Source organism: Sebastes umbrosus, chromosome 3 (assembly GCF_015220745.1).
Source record: "Sebastes umbrosus isolate fSebUmb1 chromosome 3, fSebUmb1.pri, whole genome shotgun sequence".
Taxonomy (NCBI): Eukaryota; Metazoa; Chordata; class Actinopteri; order Perciformes; family Sebastidae; genus Sebastes; species Sebastes umbrosus.
The window spans coordinates 14,552,207-14,575,698 of record NC_051271.1 but is presented as its reverse complement, the minus strand read 5'-3'; the positions used below and the strand labels follow the sequence as shown (position 1 = coordinate 14,575,698).

General features: G+C 36.4%; 2 long non-coding RNA genes across 2 annotated transcripts in view; one reads left to right on the top strand and one right to left on the bottom strand.

Moving 5' to 3' along the window:
• Positions 1–23,492, bottom strand: part of LOC119485756 — a 199,019-nt gene that overhangs the window by 37,757 nt on the left and 137,770 nt on the right. The window lies entirely within an intron of this gene.
• Positions 1,440–22,436, top strand: LOC119485754. Its single transcript, XR_005206356.1, has 4 exons — positions 1,440–1,574; positions 4,136–4,144; positions 14,721–14,724; positions 22,424–22,436. It is a non-coding gene; the product is annotated as an uncharacterized LOC119485754 (long non-coding RNA).

Here is a 23,492-nt window from a genome sequence, read left to right as displayed (position 1 = left end):
GAGATAAACATTTCAGAAATGAAAGGAGGGATTTATCTGTGGCGGCAGTGGGTGGACAGCTGATATCAGGATTATCAGCATGACGTGTTGTGACAGTAAAATGAGTAAAGAGTGGTGGGAACAGTTTGCAAAAATAATTAATCACAAATTCATAGCACCACCGTGGCAAATGTGATAGTGTGATAAACTGAAATGAAGCAAATATAATGAAGCCGAAATAAGTACGGCTTTAGATAATGAATAATTTGTACAACTGTAGGATTATGTGTACTTTCACAATAGAGAAAAAATACTTTAGTACCTCTGACCTACAGTCTTACTTTTCTAGGACGGAGAGAGAATGAAAGAGGACATTGAAATTCCTGTTTTCTGTTCAAATTGCCTGCATGACATGATGTTATGCAACATTACATAATAAGAGATACATGTCCTTGTACAGTATCACAGTTGCAGCATAGGAAAGTGCGCAGGTGGCAATATCTCCCACCACGCCGCAATGTTATTTCTCCTTCCTCTCCAGCAATTTATTTTTATTCTCTCATGCTCGACGATCATTTTGTTGTGGTTGCCAAACAGTGCAGCACAGAGCGCTGTGAGAGACTTTACCTACTCATTAAACTTCAAGACGCCAGGCACACAGAAAGAGAGGAGGAGTTCTCTACGGTGTGTGTGTGTGCGGTGCATTAATGGTATTCGCATCAAGCAGAAACTATGCAGCGTAAAGTAAAGAAAATGTGTCTGTGATGCCTGAAGAAGTGGTGTACATTTAAAAGATTAAAAATACTTTTATTTAGAAGTAGTAGTGTTAATTTATGGTATTTTCTGTAAGTAAATTACCTGATGTATGTAACTGATGCCACTCTTAAAGCTGCAGTGGGTAGAAATGGAGCAAATATGATTACATAAAGTTATTTTTATAAAACGGTCACTATATCCTGACAGTAGTGCATGAGACAGGTAATCTGAAAAAAATCCTGTTCTTCTGTGTCCTCCGGTGCTCCCAATGGCATCTGTAAGATTTCAAAGACCGGAGGAAAACAACCAATCAGAGCTGATCTGGAGTCTGCCGTCTCTGAGCAGCTGTCAATCACTCGCAGACTCCGATCAAACGGTCAAACTAAGCAGCGTCGATCAAATGTGAATCAATATTCTGTTACTGTAATGCCTATTTCTCGCCTCAAATGTGTTCAGAAACATCTTGTAGTGCACTGAGTGCTGTAAAATGAGAAAGTTTGTGAGCCGGGCAGGCATGTTGAGATCAGTTGAGGAAATACCTCCGATTAGCGCTATCGGTTAAAACGGTTAAAAGAAATGTTAATAATTAATTAAAAAGCTGAGAAAAACTTGTCAGTTTAAGGAGAAAAGCTGGTCCACCTTAAGAGAGTCTGAGCCGGCGTTACAGATACAGGAGGAGATACTTCCTCAAGATACGTGAGCGGAGGAGATATAGCATTTATTCACCGACAAATAAACTGTACACACACTGTTTGCTACACCTACGTTCACAGCTATAACACCACCAACAAAACCCACATTCACCACCGCCGCACACACACACGGTCTGTTGGAAACTCGTGTTTATGAATTACGTAAATGATTGATTCACAATCACAATATTTTTTTTTCAGGAAAAGCTATATTTATATTATATTATTATATTTTTATTTGGCACCCTTCTAAAATTATTCATCACTATAAAAATGTTAGCAATAAACCTTTAATAGTATACTACTAACAAATAAGAGATGCATTCTATGATTTATTCTGGCCAGGCCAGAGCATTTGATATGGTTTGTGAATCAATGCTAACAGAATCCCAAATGCACGTTGCCAGCCGTCAGATTGTATTTTGCTATAATATGCATGCTTGAAAACAGACACACCTCTTGAATAAAGTTACATTTTGAAAAGTTGAAGAGATGTCCAACAGATCAATAAGACCTCAGACTTTGCAATATTTGCATCACAGGAATAGGAATCATGTAGAATGAGAGATATTGGATTAAATCGAGAAAGTCTGCATGCTTGGGGGGAACATATCGTCATACAGCGATTCGTTTGATATAAAAAGTGGGCCAATGTATTGAAGTAGTACACTTACAAGTATACTACTAGTACATTGATGATAGCATACTTATTAAACAAAGTATACTTGGGATTATACTTGAACTATATTTAAATTTACATCATAAAATAAACTTGACGTTTTACTTTTTGGATCCATCGATTGGATGCCTTAAAGTAACCTGGTCTTAATGAGGACATAGACTGAATAAGAAATGTTTATATGTATTTTTCTTCTCTCTGTATAAGCTCCCATGTTTGTTTTGCAGCCTCCGTTGAAAAGTAGGATAGTTTCATTGATGATGGACATGAATTACTTGTTTCTGTGATTTTCTTTGTGACGTTTTGTAATATTTTGTAATACTACGGTGATCATGTGATTGCCACCTTTTGGTTGTTGATACCATATAGGTGAGGCCACATCCGCTTTGTCTGAGGAAGGGTTAAATCAGCAGCAACTGGACTTAGGTTTAAATTCTTGAAGACGTTCTTCACTTCTCATCCAAGAAGCTTCTTCAGTTCTGGCTAAAGGGCAGGGGAATGTCAGCTGATGCCTAGTGTGAACGACTGCCACGTGGGTCGATGGAGTCGTGAGAGTCATTTGATTACAGGTGCGAATGACTGTCCAGTGAGATCAAGTGTGAATGGTGGTTTGTCTGTTTTTTTTAAAGCTCTAACAGAGACCTAGAGTAGTCGAAACATGTTGGCTTTTTAATGACTTAGCCACTACAATAAAGGCTTTTTAATTATTTCCTTCCTCGTTGTCACTTGTTTTAGTATTTTGGAGTGCCTGGATTGCCTTCCTATCTAAACTTGACGTATACTCTATAGTGAACTCTCTTGTGTAAATAGTCTGTTCCATATTAATGGGGGTTGTTTCTTGCCTGAGCCACTTCCTGCCAGCTGCTAGTCTCCTTAGCAATTAATCTGATTCCATTTGTGTTGAAGACGTGTTTGGGCAGGAGACTGGAGACACAACAGTAGGGAGAGACGACTTCTTCCGACAACGGGGGCCTTTGAAGTAATCGGTGCCATTTAAAATAATTATGAAAAGAAAGGAATGAATGAAGAGCATGTATCTCAAAGATAGTACGGGGTGAACCTGATGCACCCGTTACCTGGAGGTGTGCTCTCTCTCTCTTTAATGATTTTTAACGATATTTTCAATACAACAAGATTAAAATTGGAATCTTTTTGTGTTTGCACCCCTTGAGACAAACGATGCTTCTTCCTTTATTGTTCAGCACACTGCTTTAAAAGTACATTTTGTATCTTGACTTTCAAAAATTCCCACAGTCATTTTTCAAATAAAACAAATGTAAGATCAGTGGGAAGCACCTGCTGTGATGACAGCGCTGGAAGTGATAGGTACTTATTAATACAGAGCACAGTGGGTACTGTATCTACATATGTATATCTGTCACCTTAACGTGCCAAGAAACTTAGAACAAAGACAGTGAGGAAGAAGACTGCTAGCAAGTGAACATGGAAGTAAACAATGATTTTAAACGTTTTTAAAAATCGACTTTATGTTCTTTGTTTGTTAGACCTCAAGAATACACACAATGAGTTTTGGGGGGAAACACTGAATGTAAACGTTTGTTTACAGGAAAACTCCACAGGGCACCTTTAAGTTACTCTTTAAAGGAACAGTGTGTAACAATTAGGGGGATCTATTGGCAGAAATGGAATACAATATTAATAAGTATATACTTTCTTTAGTGTATAATCACCTGATAATAAGAATCGTTGTGTTTTTATTACCTTAGAATGAGACGTTTATATCTACAAAGTGAGCAGATCCTCTACACGGAGTCTGCCATGTCATACCACCATGTTTCTACAGTAGCCCAGAACGGATAATCCAAACACTGTTAACTTTTCCTGCTTGGGCCGGAGTCGATAACGTTACTCGCTCTCGTCGCCGCCGTTCTCTCTCTCCTGCTTCACCATTCACTTCCCACGTATACACACTCTACACACTGGCTCTGCTCCAAATGGCTCTAGAGAGGGACATTCGCTTTTTGCGTCGACCACCGTAGCTCTCCAACATGCTTCGCACACGGGAGAGGCTTCAGTTGTTTGTAATCTCCTCACATCACCGCTAGACACCGATATATCTTACACACTGGACCTTTAGGTCAAGACGATTATTGTGACTTTGACATAATGCGTTCCTATAGATCCTTTTAAAAATTAGTAACTTATCAATGTCCTACTGCACCATGTTATTTGCTCTAGATTTTTTTTTTTTTTTCAAGGACTCAAAGTTGCTTTACCCTGCGCAGCGGTGGTGGGACAAACAAACCACGTGACCGACCCGCTCTCACTCCCAACTCGTCAAATATCGCCTTTTAGTAAGAGACGAACCAGGCTTTCAACTAACGCCAATGTAAACCCACCCGCAGCGTTACTCAATGGTCAAAGCACGTGACCTAATATTAATAGCGTGAGAGTCCACTCAGGGCAGGTGAGAGGGGTGGTGGATGGGTCAAACAAACACAGGACTTTCAAACAGGAGACCACTGTTTGTGTCCCGTGTGAAACTAAAAGTAACGTTGACTTATTCTGTCACATAGTCCCATGAGTCACGTGATCACTAATCACGTGAGCGGTTAGCCACTTGTTAGTCACGTGAGTCATACGTCAGTGAAGTTAACGTCAACCTCGACCGTTTCCTAACCCTAAGTGGTTGTGTTGCCTAAACCTAACTTCCTGTGAAAACGGAAGTTTTCGAAACGACACTATGCATGTAACAAGCGTTTATTGACACGCCGTCTCTGACACGTCCTATGGTCTCCTATGCTGAGGGGCAATGACCAAACAGCGGTATTTGACAAGTTTGGAGTGAGAATGCGTTGACCTGACAGACACACTCAGATACACAGAATGTAAAACATATGACAAGATGGTTTAATCCCATAAATTGTTGATAAATACTGTCTGTGCACTTAGTGAATCTGAAAGAAATTTACCTAATGCACTCGTGTCATTGCAAATCAACAGGTGGAGCAGCAATGTTGATTATGCTTATACTCTGATTATAAAGGCTGCACTCTAATAAAGATAATTAGGTGAAGTTGTATACAGTTTTAGTAATCAGTGTTTTGCTGCACATTAATAGTGTTCATGTTAACACAATCACAGAGATTAAAACTTCCAATATTACGGCAGATACATTCAACAATATAAAATACATTCATTTAATTATTGAATTTTTAATACAACAGACAAAAAAAGAAGCACAATTTTGAAAATGCTCTTTTCATCTGGAATATTCATCTGTAACGTCTATATCTGCTCCAACATTTCCCCTGTTTATAAAGTCTGATTATTATAATTGCTATATATTTAAGCTTATCACATAAATGTAGTGTATGTATATTAAGCATAATAACACACAAGCGAGCATGAATTACTAACCTAACATTTGATCTGATTATGTTTTATCACATCCACTTATTTGCGGCAGATAATTCTTCACCAAAAAAAAAAAAAAAGAATCAGTGGCTTGAGAAAACAATGTTTCTGAAAGTGGTCTAAAACATCCTATTTTGCAAAATTAAGGTAAAGCAAACACATAATAAGATCCCAAAAGCTGCTCTAAGGAGGAATCAAGGGAAGCTAATTGAGAAAAGCAATTTATTTAGCCGATTTAAAGTTTCATAGTGAATTTAATTACCACTCAGTGAATAATTTCCTCAAGTTTTTCTCATTTCACACAACCAGGGCCGTAATTCTCAAACACAGCGTCATAGGTTGTTTTTTTTCTATCCCTAACAAAGCTCATTATCCACTGCTTCCTCCTCCTCCTCCTCCTCCTCCTCCTCTGGCTTACTTTACTTTTCTGCTCCACGGCTCATCTTGTTCACTGCAGCCAATTTAAAAGCAGCTTAATCCTGGAGAGAATACTGTTGCTGCTTCCAGTTGCACTCCTGTGATTGATGTCTGGCAAGATCTAATCTAATGCACTATGTTTGCGTGATTGACACCGCACAGGTGTGCTCCTACTAGTGGATGCACAAAGCACATGGGGAGTTTACTTTGTGCTCACCGCCTGCTTGGAGATTAGAGCCACAACGTCAAGCCTGCAAAACTAGCAAGTGCTTCCTGATTGCTCTTGAAATCAGCTTGCAAATCAGGGGCTATATCTTGTACTCTTCTTCCCGTCTGTTTTCTTTTTTTAATCACAGTATTTGCAGCAGTTTTGATTGGCCAAAAGGGTGGAACTGTGACACGCTGTATGAAGATGAAAAAAAAAACAAGGCATTAAAAGTGGGACATGTAGCCTGAAGGTATCATTTTATAAGCACAGCTAACCTACTGGGATTTGAAACACAGATAGATGGTCGTTGCATCCAGCAAACCACTAGTTGTAGGTTTCTGTTCATATTGGCAAGAAGAAAAGCATATATCAAATTCATGTCTCACACACATCTCTTGTTTTGCCGCTTGATCTGCAAAAAATACAATATTCTACAGCCGTGAGTGCTCTAAAGGATAAGTGGGTATGGACCATTTCAACAGGATTGCATTGCTAGGCAACAGCTTGGGTCCATGTTTACTTCCTGTCAGTTTATGTCATTCACATACACTGCAACAGTCAGGCTGTTCTCATACACCGTTCGTAGCTATAACTACGAAAAGTAATGCCCTGTAATTTGTATATATTTAACAAAATCAGTTTGTATGTAATCCACGTAATCGTGAACCAGGAAGTATACAGAGCGACCAACGCCACATAGGGAGGAGGACGTAATGGATGGGTGGTTCCAAAAAACACTGGACATTTGCTCAGGAGACCAGTGTTTGTACCCCGTGTGAAATCAGAAGTCAACATTGATTTATTTGTCATGTAACTTCCGTTTTTAAGTAATGCCACTTCTGGAGTTAAAAATACACTGTTTACCATTGGCAGAGCATTTTGGCAAATGTTTCTTGGGCGCTACCCGCATAATCAGCTGTGCTGCTCATCCCACAAATGCATGATCCTTACAAGTTGGACATCATTGTGAAGGTAAATAAACAGGTTTTCCAACGATGTAAAATACAATGCCAATTAGCATTGTAACAGCAGAGAAATAATCCACCAAACACAAGTTTCCAAACTTTTTTTTCCCAGTTTATTTTAACCCAAACTACGATCTTTTCCTAAACCTAACTAAGAAGTTTTGTTGCCTAAACCTAACATAATTGTTTCCTGTAAAGACAAACTTTATTTTGAAGACTGGAGCGGAAATTGCCACATGCGTCATGTGTTGCTGGACTTTCATATGAAAACGTACAAAAAATGAAGAATAATTGCATGAAAATGAGGAATACTTTTTCGCATACTAATTAATCGTTGTATGATGATACATTGCAACTGCATTTGGAATGTTTACGTTTCTGTGACTGTGTCTACAGACCATCTGCACAGTTGTAAATGTAAACACTCCCATTGTGTCCCAGCTTATTTCCTTTTGCAGTGTATGGTTTACCTTGCACGGCAGCTGGATTCTCGCAATGTCACAAGATCACGTGAAAATCCATCTTGAGGGCACTTTATCTAGATTTCTCCACTGGAAGGACACCCTAGATGGCACGTTATTTCGATTTCTCCACTGGAAGGACACCCTAGGGGGCACTTTCTCATGTTTTAGCGTATAGGACACTTTTGTTAATTATTACTTTGCAATAAAATTATATTGTGAATTCATTTTTCTGTTACCTAATCTGTAATCTATTCATTTTCTCTTATAGTGGTTGTGCTCCAAATTTAGAAGAAGACAAAGAAGTACTTTATTAATCCTTCATTGGGCAATTTGTCTCAATTAGTGATTAAAAATTTGTTTCTGTATGTATGATGATCCTAGAAACCCCCTAATTACACAACTACAACGCACCCTCAACTTACATGTGTTTAACTGGTGCATAACTACTTCCTATTTATTTAAAAGGAGGATGTGTGTGGCTGCTACGGCAGGAGAAAATGTACCTCCAGCCCGGCTGAGCGAGAACACAACAGAGAGAGGCTGCAGTAAAAACACGTGGCTGCACTGATAACAGCCCAAAGGTGCTGGTAGGGTTCACAAGAACCTGCACAATAGCAGCCTTGAGAGGATTTTATTGGACTATCTGCACACAGAAGTCAAAACTTACTTTTCGGAGACTTGTTTTTTTTCTGTCAGTACTGGCTCCATTCTGATGCTTTCTTCCCTTATTTCCACTGTAAACATCCTTTTCTTGTTTGCCTCTTGCAATTGCTTTTATAACTTGGAAATAAAATGTGATTTAGCAAATATAGTATGTAGCAAACAAGTTTAACTTCTGTATTCAACTCTCCAACAGATGTCTTCTTTAACAAGTTACAGATTGAACATTTAAAGCTACAATATGCATTTTTCCATTGTGAGTCACTAGTTGTTCCCTCCTGTACCCTAAAGCTGGTAAGGCATCAGTACATTGTCACTCAACTTGATGAGTTGCCTAGAAACAGCATCTGTAAAGACTCCCACAGCTGTTAAGGAAAGGCAAGGAACATGTGGAGTAATCACTACTTTTATTCCCGTGCTTTCTCTCTTTGTTGGGTTTTTGCTGCATCTTTCAGTCTTACTGATAATGTTCTCGCTAATTTGGTGGTTTTATTTGAAAGTACTCCAACAATGACGTTACAGTACATCTTTGATTATGCAACATGTGTTAGATAGGCCACCAGTGTCTGCATACTTTTTTTTCTAGCTAGGAGTTAAATGTGAATCAACATGACATAATGGGATCTCGGGGCAATGTTTACAGTCTCGGGGCACGTTTACTTAAGGTTTGCTTGACTTGGACAGAAACATTCTTTGTCATCTATGGCCTCTACTGCTGTATTATCAATGTAAATCCTGTAAGTGAATGTGCATACGGAGCCTGCAAATGATGATTTAATCCTACAGTAAGTGTTTCTGTATGAGGCTGTGTGTCCCAGTGTGAATGTTAAATGAAGTCTCCATGCTATCTTAAATCAGGCTCCATGCCAGGCGTCTAGTGGCCGGACAGTTTTTTTTCCACACACCCGCCAGAAATTGTGAATTTAGGCAGATGCTGCGAGTGTATGTGCATAAATAATACACAGCATTTCTAATGACTTCTGTGCTCCTGGCTGGAGAGCTGCTTGTGCTGCAGTGGGTGGTCTTGTGTCAACCAGTCTGACATAAGAATCACACTGAATTCTCTTCTGCACCGTAAAAGCTTTGCAATATTGTATGACTGCAAGAACGAAAAATCCGAGCCTGCAGGATTGAAGTATTCGCACTTGTAAGAGAATACTGCAGCAGCAGCTACTGCAGACTGCATTGGTGAAGTTTTAAATGATATTGCAGAATAAATAGGACCTTTCTTAAAGGGATAGTCTGGGCGTTTAGAAGTGGGGTTGTATGAAATACTTATCCATAGTCAGTGTATTACCTTCAGTAGATGGAGGTCGGCGCACCCCAAGTTTGGAGAAGCAAACAGGAACACCGACACTGGAGTAAAGCAATACAGTATTGTGGACAGGGCTGGCAGCAAAATGTATTTTAGCCACCTAAAAGAAAGGCTCACCTAAAAAAAAATCATATCAGTTTAAGTGTACGCTGTATTAAGAATATTTACACCGCAAGATCTTGCCATCAGACAGCCCTTTTCTTACCCTTCCGGCCACAGCAGTATGGTGCTTGCTCCCATGACGTTACCCTCTGTAATTAATACACTGAGTTTTATATAAGTATCTTATACAAGCGGTCAAGCCAGTCGCAGCTTGGATATTGAGCGTCTATTCGTGTTCTTATGGTGATACTTGGAGCAGCCAAAAAGGATGAAGAAAGACTTGCCTTACAGCAATAATTTCTCAAATTTTATATATCAAATACCATCAGCAATCAAGTCCTAATTTGATGAAACAGTTTCCATAATAGGTTTGCTGAGAAGCGCAAAAGCACAGAAATAGTTTCACTACAGGGAAAGTCAGCTCAAATTATATTGTAACACATTGAAAATGTCCTCATTTTTAAATAAAATAAAATAAATAAATGTTTTCCCTCGGAGGTTTGCTGAAATTTTCAATGTAATGGCTAATGGCCTTAACTATGACAATGTAAAATCTGAAGTGGTTTTACTATCTCACTCCAAACTATATTGAAAAGTTGTTTCTGGCTAAACAATGAGCTGAAACTTGCTATAAAGCTCCATAAAGCTGAGGGGAGATACTGGTGGTTATTATCTGCAGGTTCATCACTAAGAGTGACCCCTTTTATATTGTTTTCACATTCTCATTTAATACATTGTAATTATAAAAATATTGATTATAGCTGCCATCCACGAGTACATATATATATAGTGCTATATCACCTCCCACGGCTTGTTAAAAGCCCACAAACATTTATATTCTGAATGTGAGCCTACGGCAGCTCTCCAGTATGTGAAGAATGACACACTTCAACTAACTAGCTTTGTTGTTTTGTTTAACGAGTTTTACTTTAGACCCAAGAAACCTTTGAAAACAGAAAGATCAGATAAAGCATAATTTCAACGTTCTAATGATATTTTGAAGACAGCATTCGTAGCCAAGAATATTAACAACGATGAGAGCAGTAGGGAATGTTGCCACATTAACATTCATATCGTTCAATATCTGGCTTCTGACATTGATGAGTTTTCTCAAACAAACAAACAAAAAAGCATCATATTGTGGTGGTTTGTGTATCATTTCCTTATTATGCAGTTTTTTATTGCTTGTCTCAGAGCAGCAAATACCGGTGCACCTTGCTGCTTTGAGACAAGCAGATCCCACCAGGACAGACCCAACGGATCTGAAAATCCTGCTTTCTTGTTTTACCAGATACAACTGCTGTCTTACTACTACAGAAAATACTGTATAGTAGCAGAGGGAAATATGGGACTAGAACAAGAACAACACAGCATTCATGTTTCCAGATTTAATAACATTATCCTACTCCCAATGTTTGCTGCCTTTTATGAATGAATGCCAAGAGGACTAATGTCTGATTTATTCCACATGGTTAAAATGGAGGTGAGATGAGCTGTGCATAAGACTCATGTGGTCTTGATTGAATGTTATGGTGAGAGAAGCCGCTTTTGCCCATTTCTTCATCTCCCCCACGGTAAATGAGTAGCGCATTGCCTCATTATAATTTATTTTTATGATTTGTTGAAGTGGGTAGTCAATTACATTATCTGCAGCATCTCTGGATTCCCGTGGAGGGGTGAGTGTTTTCTAAGAGACCTCTATGAAGAGTATTTAACAGCCGTGTCCATCACACACACCATGTTCATACCTCTGTGGGGACTCTGCAGTAGCAGGTTTGACACGTGGACGAGGGGGAGAACATGCTCCACATATAAAATGCTGACGTCAGACAGCTGATTCAACCCTGGACCTCCCTTCTTGCCATTGGAGGACGATGTAGCCACATCCTTTATAGCCAGCCTGTTCTCATTCCCAGGGTGTCAAATACCAACCCGTTAGATACAGGTGCCTTAAAGTGGTGGACACACTACCAATGTCAGGAGCGTTGTTGGAATGTTGGAAAAAAAAGTCTAAACAATGTCTGAAAAAGGTAAAAAAAAAAAAAGTATTCTGAAAAATGTCCCAAAAAAAGTCTGAAAAATGTCTGAGAAAAATGTCTGAAAAAAAAAGTTTGAAAAATGCTGGAAAAAAAGACTCTGAAAAATGTCTAACAACAAAGTAAGAAAAATATCTGAAAAAGAATGTGAAAAAAGTCTAAAAAAAAATGGTTTGAAAGATGTTGGAAAAAAAAGTTGAAACAATGTCTGAAAAAGGTAAAACAAACAAAAAAAAAAGTGTGAAAAATGTCCCGAAAAATGTCTGAAAACCTTGTCTGAAAAAGGTAAAAAAAAAAAAAAAAGTGTGAAAAATGTCCCAGAAAAAAAGACTGAAAAATGTCTGAAAGAAATGTCTGAAAAAAGTCTGAAAATAATAGTTTGAAAAATGTTGGAAATAAAAAAGTCGGGACAATGTTTGAAAAAGGTAAAAAAAAAAAAGAAAGTCTGAAAAATGCTGAAAAAAAAAAGACTTAACAATGTCCCAAAAAAAAGTTTGAAAAATGTCTGAAAAAAATGTCTAAAAAAAAAAGTTTGAAAAATGCTGGAAAAAAAGACTCTGAAAAATGTCTAAAAACAAAAGTTGGAATAAAGAGTTGGAAATAAAGACTCAGAAAAATTTCTGAAAAAAAATACGGAAAAATGTTGAAAAAAAAAGTTTCAAAAATGTTGTAAATATAAAGTCTGAAAAAAAGTCTGAAAAATGGTTGAAAAAAAAGTTAGAAAAATGCTGGAAAAAAAGACTAAAAAATGTCTGAAAAAAATAGTTTGAAAAATTTTTGAAAAAAAAAAAGTCTAAATGTCTAAAAAAGGTAAAAAAAAAAAAAAAAAAGGTAAAAAAAAAAAAAAAAAAACAAAGTTTGAAAAATGCTGGAAAAAATGAGTCGGCTAAAATGTGGGAAAAAATGTCTGAAAAAAATAGTTTGAAAAATTTTGGAAAAAAAAAAAGTCTAAATGTCTAAAAAAAGTAAAAAAAAAAAAAGTTAAAAAAAAAAAAAAAAAAAAGTTTGAAAAATGCTGGAAAAAATGAGTCGGCTAAAATGTCGGAAAAAAAGTCGGAAAAATTTCGAAAAAAAAAAAGTCGGTAAAAAACAGTTTGAAAAATGTTGGAAAAAGTCTAAATAATGTCTGAAAAAGGTAAAAAAAAAAAAAAAAAGTCGGAAAAATGTCCCCCAAAAAATGTCCCCCTAAAAATGTCTGATAAAACTGACTGAAAAAATAGTTTGAAAAATTTTGGAAAAAAAAAAGTCTAAATGTCTAAAAAAGGTAAAAAAAAAAAAAGTCTGAAAAATGTCCCCCAAAAAATGTCTGATAAAATAAAAAAGTTTGAAAAATGCTGGAAAAAATGAGTCGGAAAAATGTCGGAAAAATGTTGGAAAAATAAAGTCGGAAAAAAAAAAAGTCGGTAAAAAATAGTTTGAAAAATGTTGGAAAAAGTCGAAATAATGTCTGAAAAAGGTAAAAAAAAAGAAAAAAAAAAAGAGACTAAAAAATGTCTAAAAACAAAAGTTGGAATAAATAGTTGGAAATAAAGACTTCAAAAAATTTCTGAAAAAAAATACGGAAAAATGTCGAAAAACAAATTTAGAAAATGTTGGAAATATAAAGTCTGAAAAAAAGTCTGAAAAATGGTTGAAAAAAAAGTTAGAAAAATGCTGGAAAAAAAGACTAAAAAATGTCTGAAAAAAATAGTTTGAAAAATTTTGGAAAAAAAAAAAGTCTAAATGTCTAAAAAAGGTAAAAAAAATAAAAAAAAAAAAAGTCTAAAAAAAAAAGTTTGAAAAAATGTTGGAAAAAGTCTAAATAATGTCTGAAACAGGTAAAAAAAAAAAAAAAGTCGGAAAAATGTCCCCCAAAAAATGTCTGATAAAACTGACTGAAAAAGTAGTTTGAAAAATGTTGGGAAAAAAAAAGTCTAAATGTCTAAAAAAGGTAAAAAAAAATAATAAAAAAATGTCTGAAAAAAAAGTAAAAAAAAAAAAGTTTGAAAAATGCTGGAAAAAATGAGTCGGAAAAATGTCGGAAAAATAAAGTCGGAAAAAAGCCGGAAAAAAAAAAAGTCGGTAAAAAATAGTTTGAAAAATTTTGGAAAAAAAAAAAGTCTAAATGTATAAAAAAGGTAAAAAAAATAAATAAAAAAAAGTCTCAAAAAAAAAGTTTGAAAAAGTGAGTCGGAAAAATGTCGGAAAAAAAGTCGGAAAAATTTCGAAAAAAAAAAAGTCGGTAAAAAATAGTTTGAAAAATGTTGGAAAAAGTCGAAATAATGTCTGAAACAGGTAAAAAAAAAAAAAAAAAGAAAAAAAGTCGGAAAAATGTCCCCCAAAAAATGTCGGATAAAACTGACTGAAAAAATAGTTTGAAAAATGTTGGAAAAAAAAAGTCTAAATGTCTAAAAAAGGTAAAAAAAAAAAAAAAAAAAAAAAAAAGTCTGAAAAATGTCTGAAAAAAAAAGTAAAAAAAAAAAAGTTTGAAAAATGCTGGAAAAAATGAGTCTGAAAAAAGTCTGAAAAAAAAGTCTAAAAAAAGTTTGAAAAATGCTGGAAAAAATGAGTCGGAAAAATGTTGGAAAAATAAAGTCGGAAAAAAAAAAGGTTGGTAAAAAATAGTTTGAAAAATGTTGGAAAAAGTCGAAATAATGTCTGAAAAAGGTAAAAAAAAAAAAGAAAAAAAGTCGGAAAAATGTCCCCCAAAAAATGTCTGTTAAAACTGACTGAAAAGAAAGTTTCAAAAATGTTGGAAAAATAAAGCCTGAAAAAATCTGTAAAAAAAAAAGTCTGAAAACTGTTGAAAAATAAAGTCTGAAAAAATGTCCGTAAAACAAAAGTCTGAAAAAACTGACTGAAAAAAAAGTTTGGAAAAATAAAGTCTGAAAAAATATCCGTAAAAAAAATCTCAAAAAAATTTCGGAAAAAAAAAGTTTCAAAAAAGTTGGAAAAATAATGTCTGAAAAAAAGTCTGAAAAAAAAGCAACAACAATAATACATTACATATAATACATTAAAACGTCATCCACAAACTCTTGCGAGAGTTGGAAGTGACAACAGTGAGGTTTCCAGGAGTGTGAACACCAGACGCGTGCATCACGCAGCCACCACGCGACACAGAGGTTTGCATTAACTACAATGTAAACTCATCCGTGTCAATATAAAAAGCTCAGAGAAAGTGCGCCTGGAGTGTGGTGAAGTAGCTTCAAGAGCGAAAAGATGCACAGGGCGGGTGAATGGGTGCAACAAATACAAGGCTTTCATCCAGGAGACTGGACTGTTCATGTCCTGTGTTCACAATGTTCAGTGTCATTTACACTGTAATGTAGTAATTTTAAGCCCAACAATCATGTTGTTTTTACCTGAACCTAACTATAGTGGTTTTACTGTGTGCAGCTCTTCGAACAGGATCCTTCCCTCATATGCCCATGAACTGTATTCCCATAATCAACAATTCCACAATTATTTGACTCGAAATAACTCCCAACTCAGACCTCGAATGTGTCGAACAACTCAGTTACAGTTTGGTTTAATTTACCGGAGTTCAGTGATATAGAACGCTCTACCATCTCATATTTTAAAGTTGGCACCAGAACAATTTAAGAAAGCTGTTATTGGTTTGTTTTTATCTCCCCAATGTTTTCCTTATGGATTATCTCTGCTTACTAAGAATGAATTTTTATTGATGATATAATGTGAATCATAATTCTATTTCACTTTGTCTATTTGCATATATGGATGTCTGCTAGTGTGCGTAAACATATCTTTCTCTTTTTTTTCTTCTCTCTCTCTTTACTATGCTTTTTAATAATTTATTCTCTTTTTATAATTGATTTAAGGTATGCACTGGAGAGTGCCTTGATCAAACCCCTCTGAGGGTTTTTTGCACCTCTCCATCACATTTGTTGTTGTTAATGTAATATCAACTTGTACCTTTTTTATATGTGTAAACAAATAAAATCTAAATCTAAAAATCTATTGCCTGAACTTAAGCAAGTGCTTTTTCACAACATGTGTTTACTGCGACCAAGAAGAATGATGCCGAGGGGTCTGACAAAGCGTCAGCTGGGATGAGAACGCGTTGTTAAACCAGTGTTTCTAAAACATTTTTTTCTGAGGACCCAATTTTTAAAAATGAAAAACCATCGCAACCCATTTCATAATAGGCTTTATCTATAAATTGTGAGCAAATTTGTGTGTAAATGAACGTCCCGGACCATTTTTACTGCCATTTCCGCATCAACTTATATTATCTCGAATAGGTAAACCAGCCACTTCAAAGAGACAAACGTTTGATAAATCACTCTTTTTATACATAATGTTATTGAGAACATACACACATGTTAAATACTTTATAAATGAGACCAAATGCATTTATGTTGAGTTAACAGGCCCCCGTTTTTTCTTCTTCTCATCAGTTAAACAAACAGAATGTATGCTAGTCTTTCATATTAGATTCGATGTTATAAGTTATACAATTATCAGAACAATACGAACATTCAGGCTCCCTCGTGTGGCTCAAAGGTGTACTGCAGATATAAATGTTAAATAAAAGACTATGGAAGAAATTCTACAAATTTATTTGGTGACCTTAATATAATCTCCTCAGTCTTTGGGAATGACTGCTTTAAAGTACCAATACAACAATGAAAACATACTTGAAAATAATCCCTCTCAATCATCACTTGACATGACAAAGGGCCCCAACAAGACAGGGGTCAAACCAAAACCACTGGTTTTACCTTTAACAATGCGTTGTATCTTATAACCTCGTCATGTGCTTTTTATATTAAATCTTAATCTGAAAAGTAACTCGTAACTAGAGCTCTCAGATAACTGTAGTGAAGTAAAAAGTACAATATTTCTCTCTGAAATGCAGTGTGGAGTAGAAGTATAAAGTAGCATCAAATGTAAATATTCAAGTAAAGTAGAAGTACTTTACTACAGTACTTGAGTAGATTAACTTTCCATCACAGCTTCCTGCTGTGAGCTGACAGCGCTGACCATTGAGTGTTGACACAAATAATGCTGAATACATTATTACTGAATAGGAGTTGAGAAATTGGAATGAATAAATATATCAATGAATGGCATCTTCTCTAGACAGCCCTTGTGAAGGCGGCGCAGCTCCTTCTTCAAACAGTATCTTTGAGTGTTTCCCTGCTGACCTCTCCCGTTGTGTTGCTTCCGCTGTGGATAAAAAGATGAAATCTGAGACGATCAACAGAAACATTAGTCTTTTATGATGGCATTGCATCACTCTCATGAGAAACATCAGACTAGCTCCAGCTGGCTAACTGCATCACAATTGATCAGGGCAAGAGCCAACAATAACTTGATAGCCGTTCCTTATCTTGTTGTGGTGCTGTTATCGGTTCAATCACTGACTCCATCCTCAGTCACAAAGGTGACACAATGAAAATGTTCTTGCTTTTCATGGCTGTTCATCGTGTATGGACTGTCCTGCTGCCATGGCGGAGGCTACAACTAGAGTTCCTGTTGTTGTTGTGATGAAGTGTTTGAGTCAATTGAACATGTGCTACTGTAGCCTAGATGAATGAATGTTGGTATAACATATTTATTTAATGTGACAACAGCAAATTACTAGCTAACTACTAAATACCACGTTTGTGAAACGTAAATATATACATACATTTTTTATTGTTGACACTGTATCACTTTATTGTAATTTACAAGGCTGTAGTTTATGATGTTATTGTATTGGAGCACATTGTTTCAGATATCAGTATATATTGTTGTTCTGCCATATAGGGAATGGGAATGTGACGTTAGCAAGTCTGCCATTTTTGTAGGGTGAAGTGTAAAAGTGCCATTCGCTGGCTGTTTACTCCAAGTGTCAAAAGATAACACTGCAGTGGATAAGGTTCAAAAGCCAAATTATAGTATATATAGTATACAGTCAGACACAAAGGCTAGTGTTATGGGTTTCATTTGACAAGATACTGAATTGGTATTGTGATTAAGTTATATTATTAATCATATTGACTATTTGTTATCTTTTCTTATATGCACAAATTATTATTTATAATATACAATTTATAATATACAATAATGTATTTAGATTTATAATAGATTTAGTCCATAAACAATGACCAGAGGTCTTTGGGGGCTGTAATGTTCCAGTTATAGCAGAAGGGGGCAGCAAAGCTAACTTAATTAACTTAATTGGGTGCAACTGCACAAGTAGCCCCGCCCCGGCTTCCACCCTACCCTCCACCTGCAGCAGGTCGTGTCTAGAAGGTAACCCCCAAGCTACTCTCGCGAGATGTTCGTGGATCTATGGGATAGGTCGTTGAGGGCAGCGAGTCTCGTGAGAGTTTGGGCACGTTCTCTCGCCATGACAGAGAGGTACTTGTTAAGATGGAAGGATGGTTCAAGTACAAAGAGGATCTTTATGGAGTCACATAGACTGAGGTCAACATTGGATGATGTCTCTGATTGTAGGCCTACATTACAACAATCTCCTGCACAAGAAGGAATAACTTCAGAAGGTAAGAACTTTTTTTATTTTCCTTCACTTACTACTACTGTTGTTTTGTTGCTTGTATATTATGGAGTTAATTGCTTAATTAGAGTGTTGGGTGCTGTTGGATATGACTTGTTGAGTGTTGTTGAATGAAGGGTTAGGGTGGTGTCTCCTGCTGCTGTTGCTGCTGCTGTTGTTGCATGTAGCTGGTCTGTGAGCAGGTGTACACCAGAGAGGCCTGTACTACCTTATAGCAAAGGATAACATAGGTACTTAATTAAATGGTGGGGAAGGGTCCAACTTTGATAAAATAATATTTTATCCAGTGTTCAAGCATAAATCATCCATGATTTCAAGTCACTTTTCCCCTAAATCCACTATCATTTGCTGGTCCTATCCAAAATGGCTTTGCCTCATCTTTTTTCCAACAGTTGCAAACTTAAACCTCTTTCGACAATAAGTTTATTTCTGACCATTTACTCTCAATATCAGTTGCTATGCACCCAGTTGGTTATCTCTAAGTGCATTTCTTTTTCCTGAGAAGGACTTGTTCTCCAGCCTGACAGCATGTGTCAAAGCCTGTACATAATAGAGAGGTCAGATCCACACCTAACCAGTAGCTGAGAGTTTGGGTAAAGACAAGCTTCAGGAATAATGTTGGGATGTGTGGTGATTTTGGCATAGTGGCCAAGGTTGGAAGTGCAAACCGGGCATACTTAATGCCATACTCATCCATTACAAAATAAATTAATGTAAAACTCTCTGAATTATCTATGTTGAAACCATTAGGTGCAAAAACTACCAGGAGCTGTAAGATATATTTTTATAGACAAATATTACTTTCTTGTATTTTATTATTGTTTTGTATATGTTGAAAAAACAATTGCCGCAATAATAATTTTATTTTGTGCATGAAAGAAGCACCCAAAAAAAAAGGAGAAAGCTGTTTTTATGAGATAACCACAATGACAGTGTATCATTGAGCAATGCAAGCGGAGCAGCGTCCTTTTGTTGGGTAAACATTCAAACTCTTATTTTAATGTTTACTTTGTTCAGAAGAGAAGCTGTCCAAATTGTGAACAAAGTAAGGCTGGGCGATATGGAGAAAATCAAATATCACAATGTTTTTGACCAAATACCTCCATGACGATATTTTATAGATTACCATTGGTGCTTTTACAAAATATTTTGTATAGTGTGTAAAGGCAAATAATAGAACAGCTAGAAAAGTACATCACTTTACTGTTATGCATTTAGGGTTGACCCGAATGCTTCGAAGTCTCTCGAAGCCTCGACCATTGCCATGGTATTCAACCTTCAAATTACAATATATATATATATATATAAATATATATATATATATATATATATAGATAGATAGATATATATAGATATAGATATATATAGATATATATATATATAGATAATAGTTGGCGATTAATTGAGTAGTTGACGACTAATCGATTAATTGTTGCAGCTCTAGTGGTGAGAAGGAGAAGTCCAATGGGATGCCTATGTTGCTTTTTGTGTGCTTGACAAGTGTAAATACGCACGTTACCCAGAACAACTTTATTAGTTAAATGCTATTTGCAGTGAGTTATTCATCTTTTTTTGTATTGCTAGTGGTTGCAAAATTGCTTAATTCAACTTTCATGCCATTTCTTATATCATATGAGTTTTACATAATTTTACGGTAGACAAAAGTTAAATTAAATGTTGTCACCGTCATTGAACAGTAAAATTACAACTTTCTCAAGTTTATAGAGAACCACACTTATTATTACTGTATGCAAAAAATATTCTTATCTTCCATTTTGCTATATGGGTCTAATTTGCATGCAAGCGGTAGAGCAACCAAAACAAATAGTGGAGAAAAAACTAAAGAAAGGAGAAGGAGTGCTCACCTGCAATGTGAACTGTTTTATTTATGAAGGCTCTGCCAGGCACGATGGAGACAAATTACCTTTTAACAATGTGAAATAGAATTTTGTTTACAAGGCTACGCTTCCCCTTGCTTTTTCAAATGAGATTTTTCACAGCTTCCTCATTTGTATCTCACAGCATTATCGTCTCAATCTTTCAAAACCAATCAGTCTCAAGAAAAGAACAGAAAAAAAAGAAAAGAATGAATCACTGCTGTTCATAAAACAAGCCATTAGGTGTATTTTATGAATGCACACCACATCAGCCACCAGCCTCAGACGCCCTCCTCCTCTTCCATCCTCCTCCAAACCACCCATCAGTTCAGTCATTTCAGTGACATACCCTCCACAATTTTATTTAAAGCCCAATACAGTGTGCAGCATGGTAGAGTGCCCTCTGTGAAAAGCTGTGCTAGGTGAGATTTGGGAAATGTATACACAATCAGAACAGAGACGGGAGGAAATAAGAGTGCAGACTGAAAACACACTCACCTAAAACACAACCATATCACTGCATCACAGAGCTGCCATGAACAACCATTTCTAAGCCTGGAATCCATTTCATAGATTATCAGCATTTGATACTAAGGTTAACCAAGCGAAGCCTATAGTCCTTGTTTGTAAAATACGGCGAGGGATTTTGGCAGGCAAAATCTGTTAAATCCTGTCTTTTAGCTCACTAATTACCTTTGTGAACTACTGTTGGGTTTGTGTATTTTTTAGGAGTGGGCATCACCAGAAGGCCCACGATACAATATTATCACAATACTTAAGTCACGATACAATTTTATTGTGATTTTAAACGTTTTTCGATATGCTGAGTATTGAGATAAGATATATTGTGATTTATTACCTTTTTTCAACTGCAAATTATGCAGTTTGACAACATCTGTTTTATCCAATAATATACAGTTTTCACTCTGTTCATCTCAGAGTTTTTATTCACATATCATGAGGTCAGAGGTCAAGGGGCTCCTTTGAAAATAGCCATGGGAGTTTTTCCTCGCCAACATTTTGTGTTGGAGTGTTCTTCCCGACAAGCTAACATGACAAGGTTGGTACCAATTAGGGATGCTAATTTTGAAAATTTTTCTTAATCCGATATCCGACCCTCATTAACTGATTATTAACCATTAACCGACGAGATTTGTGCCTCGCATGCAGCGGTGCGCCAGCTGCAGTGTATGAGCACAACAGACAACTGAGTCCCCAGTTCACCCGTCCAGGTGCGTTAACTTTGCAGCCACGGTGTTGCGTGTAGTGTCGCGGACATGCAGCCACTTTCCCAGTAAAAGTCTCCACCGCACATTTAGTTTAGTTTGTCAGGTTGTCAGCTGTGTGTCTGCCCAGCGTAACGATACTTTGAATGGAGCAAGGGGAAATAACTCTGGATTCAGCTATTAGTTAATGTTACAACTTTAAGAACTGATTTTTTTTTTTAAATAAGGGCTATTTAGGTGTTCGTACTGGGAAGTTGATTAACCTAAAAAAAAAAGTATCCGCTGAGTTACAGACGTCTCTTTCCCAATATAAGTTTGGCCACTACAAAAGTTGGGATCGACAACCGGCGCTCTTCCTGCAACTTCGGCTCTGCCTCTTAAGGTGGGCTGTTAAGGTGGACCAGCTTTTCTCCTTAAAGTGAGGAGCCGCTCCTCTGAGCCGCTCAGCTTTTTAATTCATTTTTAATATTTCTTTTAACCGTTAGCGTTAATCGGTTAAAATGCTTAATGTCGGTTAACGGTTAAACGGTTAATTATTAACATCCCTAGTACCAATATTGTTTTAAGATGAATACTGTTTTAATGTAAAACAACACCACTTGACATTACAGATACATGGGTACAGAAAAAGAGGACAAATTTGATGTATTGTATATTATAACATTGAACTGAGGACAAAACTATACATTACAATAACAAATAAGTCTCAAAAATGCAGCTCAGCTTAAAGCTAAGTCAAGGGAAACATGAAACCACAACCTAACGAAACATCTCTCGTGTTAAAGTGGCAATCCTTATGGTTGATTTGGTGACACCCTGTTTATTGGTGGTGATAGCAAATGTGGTTTAATAATACAGGTCACAGAATACTGGGGACAGCAAAACAAACTATTGACGTTTTAATAAAGAAGTCAGGAAATAATTGGCCTTTTTCCATCAGCCTGTGAGCAACTGTGATCTGATTTTATGCTGCGAAAGTGAAAGTAGTTGGTTACCTTGCAGAGAAGTTGGAGGTTTGTCGCCTGCAGCTCTTCATCTAACAGCTCAGTGTCTGCTACTTCTTGTTCCATTACTCATGCACTATTTCAAACTGATCCGCTGTCAAAAAATGACGAAAATGACTTAACACATTTTTGATGAACGATAGCCGTCAGTGTCAAGCTCGCTGACAAACACATTTCCTGTGACTACTTCATAAGAAAAGTTAACTCACGTTTTGCATGCTTTTAAGGGGAAGCAGTAGGAAATGTTTGGTTTGCATTAGCAGTAACTTCATACAGCATTTTCCCGGGAATGCCGCCACAGACACTCAGTTTGTAATACTGCAAATATATGAATATTGCAATACTTTCATCAGTGGGCCATAGGCTCAATAACCATTGTGTGTCCCTCATTTGGCAATAGATAGTGACTTAACAGACATTTATCTAAATTAAAATATTCAAGATTTATTACTTTAAATACAATGGTAATACAGTTGTCTGACTTTTTTCATGCAAGATGTTAACAATTCTGGTATTATTTGGTTATACACTCAGAAAAATCACTTGTGAACTCCGACCAAACGGTCAAACTAGGCAGCCCTCATCAATATGAATCAATATTACGTTATGTTAATGCCTATTTTTTGCCTCAAATGTTTTCAGAATCATCTTGTAGTGCACGGTTTAGCTGTAAAATTAGAAAGTTTGTGACCCGGCAGCCATGTTGAGATCAGGTTGAGATGGCTTGAAGGAACGCCAAGTACCGGTCACATGATCGAGCACAGCCAATAGGAACGCTCTCTCTTTCTGAAATGACCTGTGATTGGTCAAAGTCTCCCGTCACGGGCTAGATTTCCGTAAGCCTGAAAACAGAGCCATGAGGAGGTGCAGAAGTCTAGTTATCTCTCAGAGCACTTGAATTACAATATGCTGAAAGGTTATAATGGAATATTTGCCCAATGATGCCAAAAATATTCTGCCTACTGCCACTTTCAATATTTCATTATGATTACAAGTCCAAAGAGGACATTCTAGTTATATCAGTGAAATTGACAGAGACAACTTGATTCATCCTACTTTATATGGATTGTATTTTTTCAGTAATTGTAATGGGACAATGAACACTTTGAAAAAAGTATTGTGTAGCAAAACCAAAATCGAAACATGACCAAGACATCCACTTGAATTCCATCAGAAAAACTTTTACATAGCAAAATCATCCAAAGCAAGAACATTAATAGCAACTG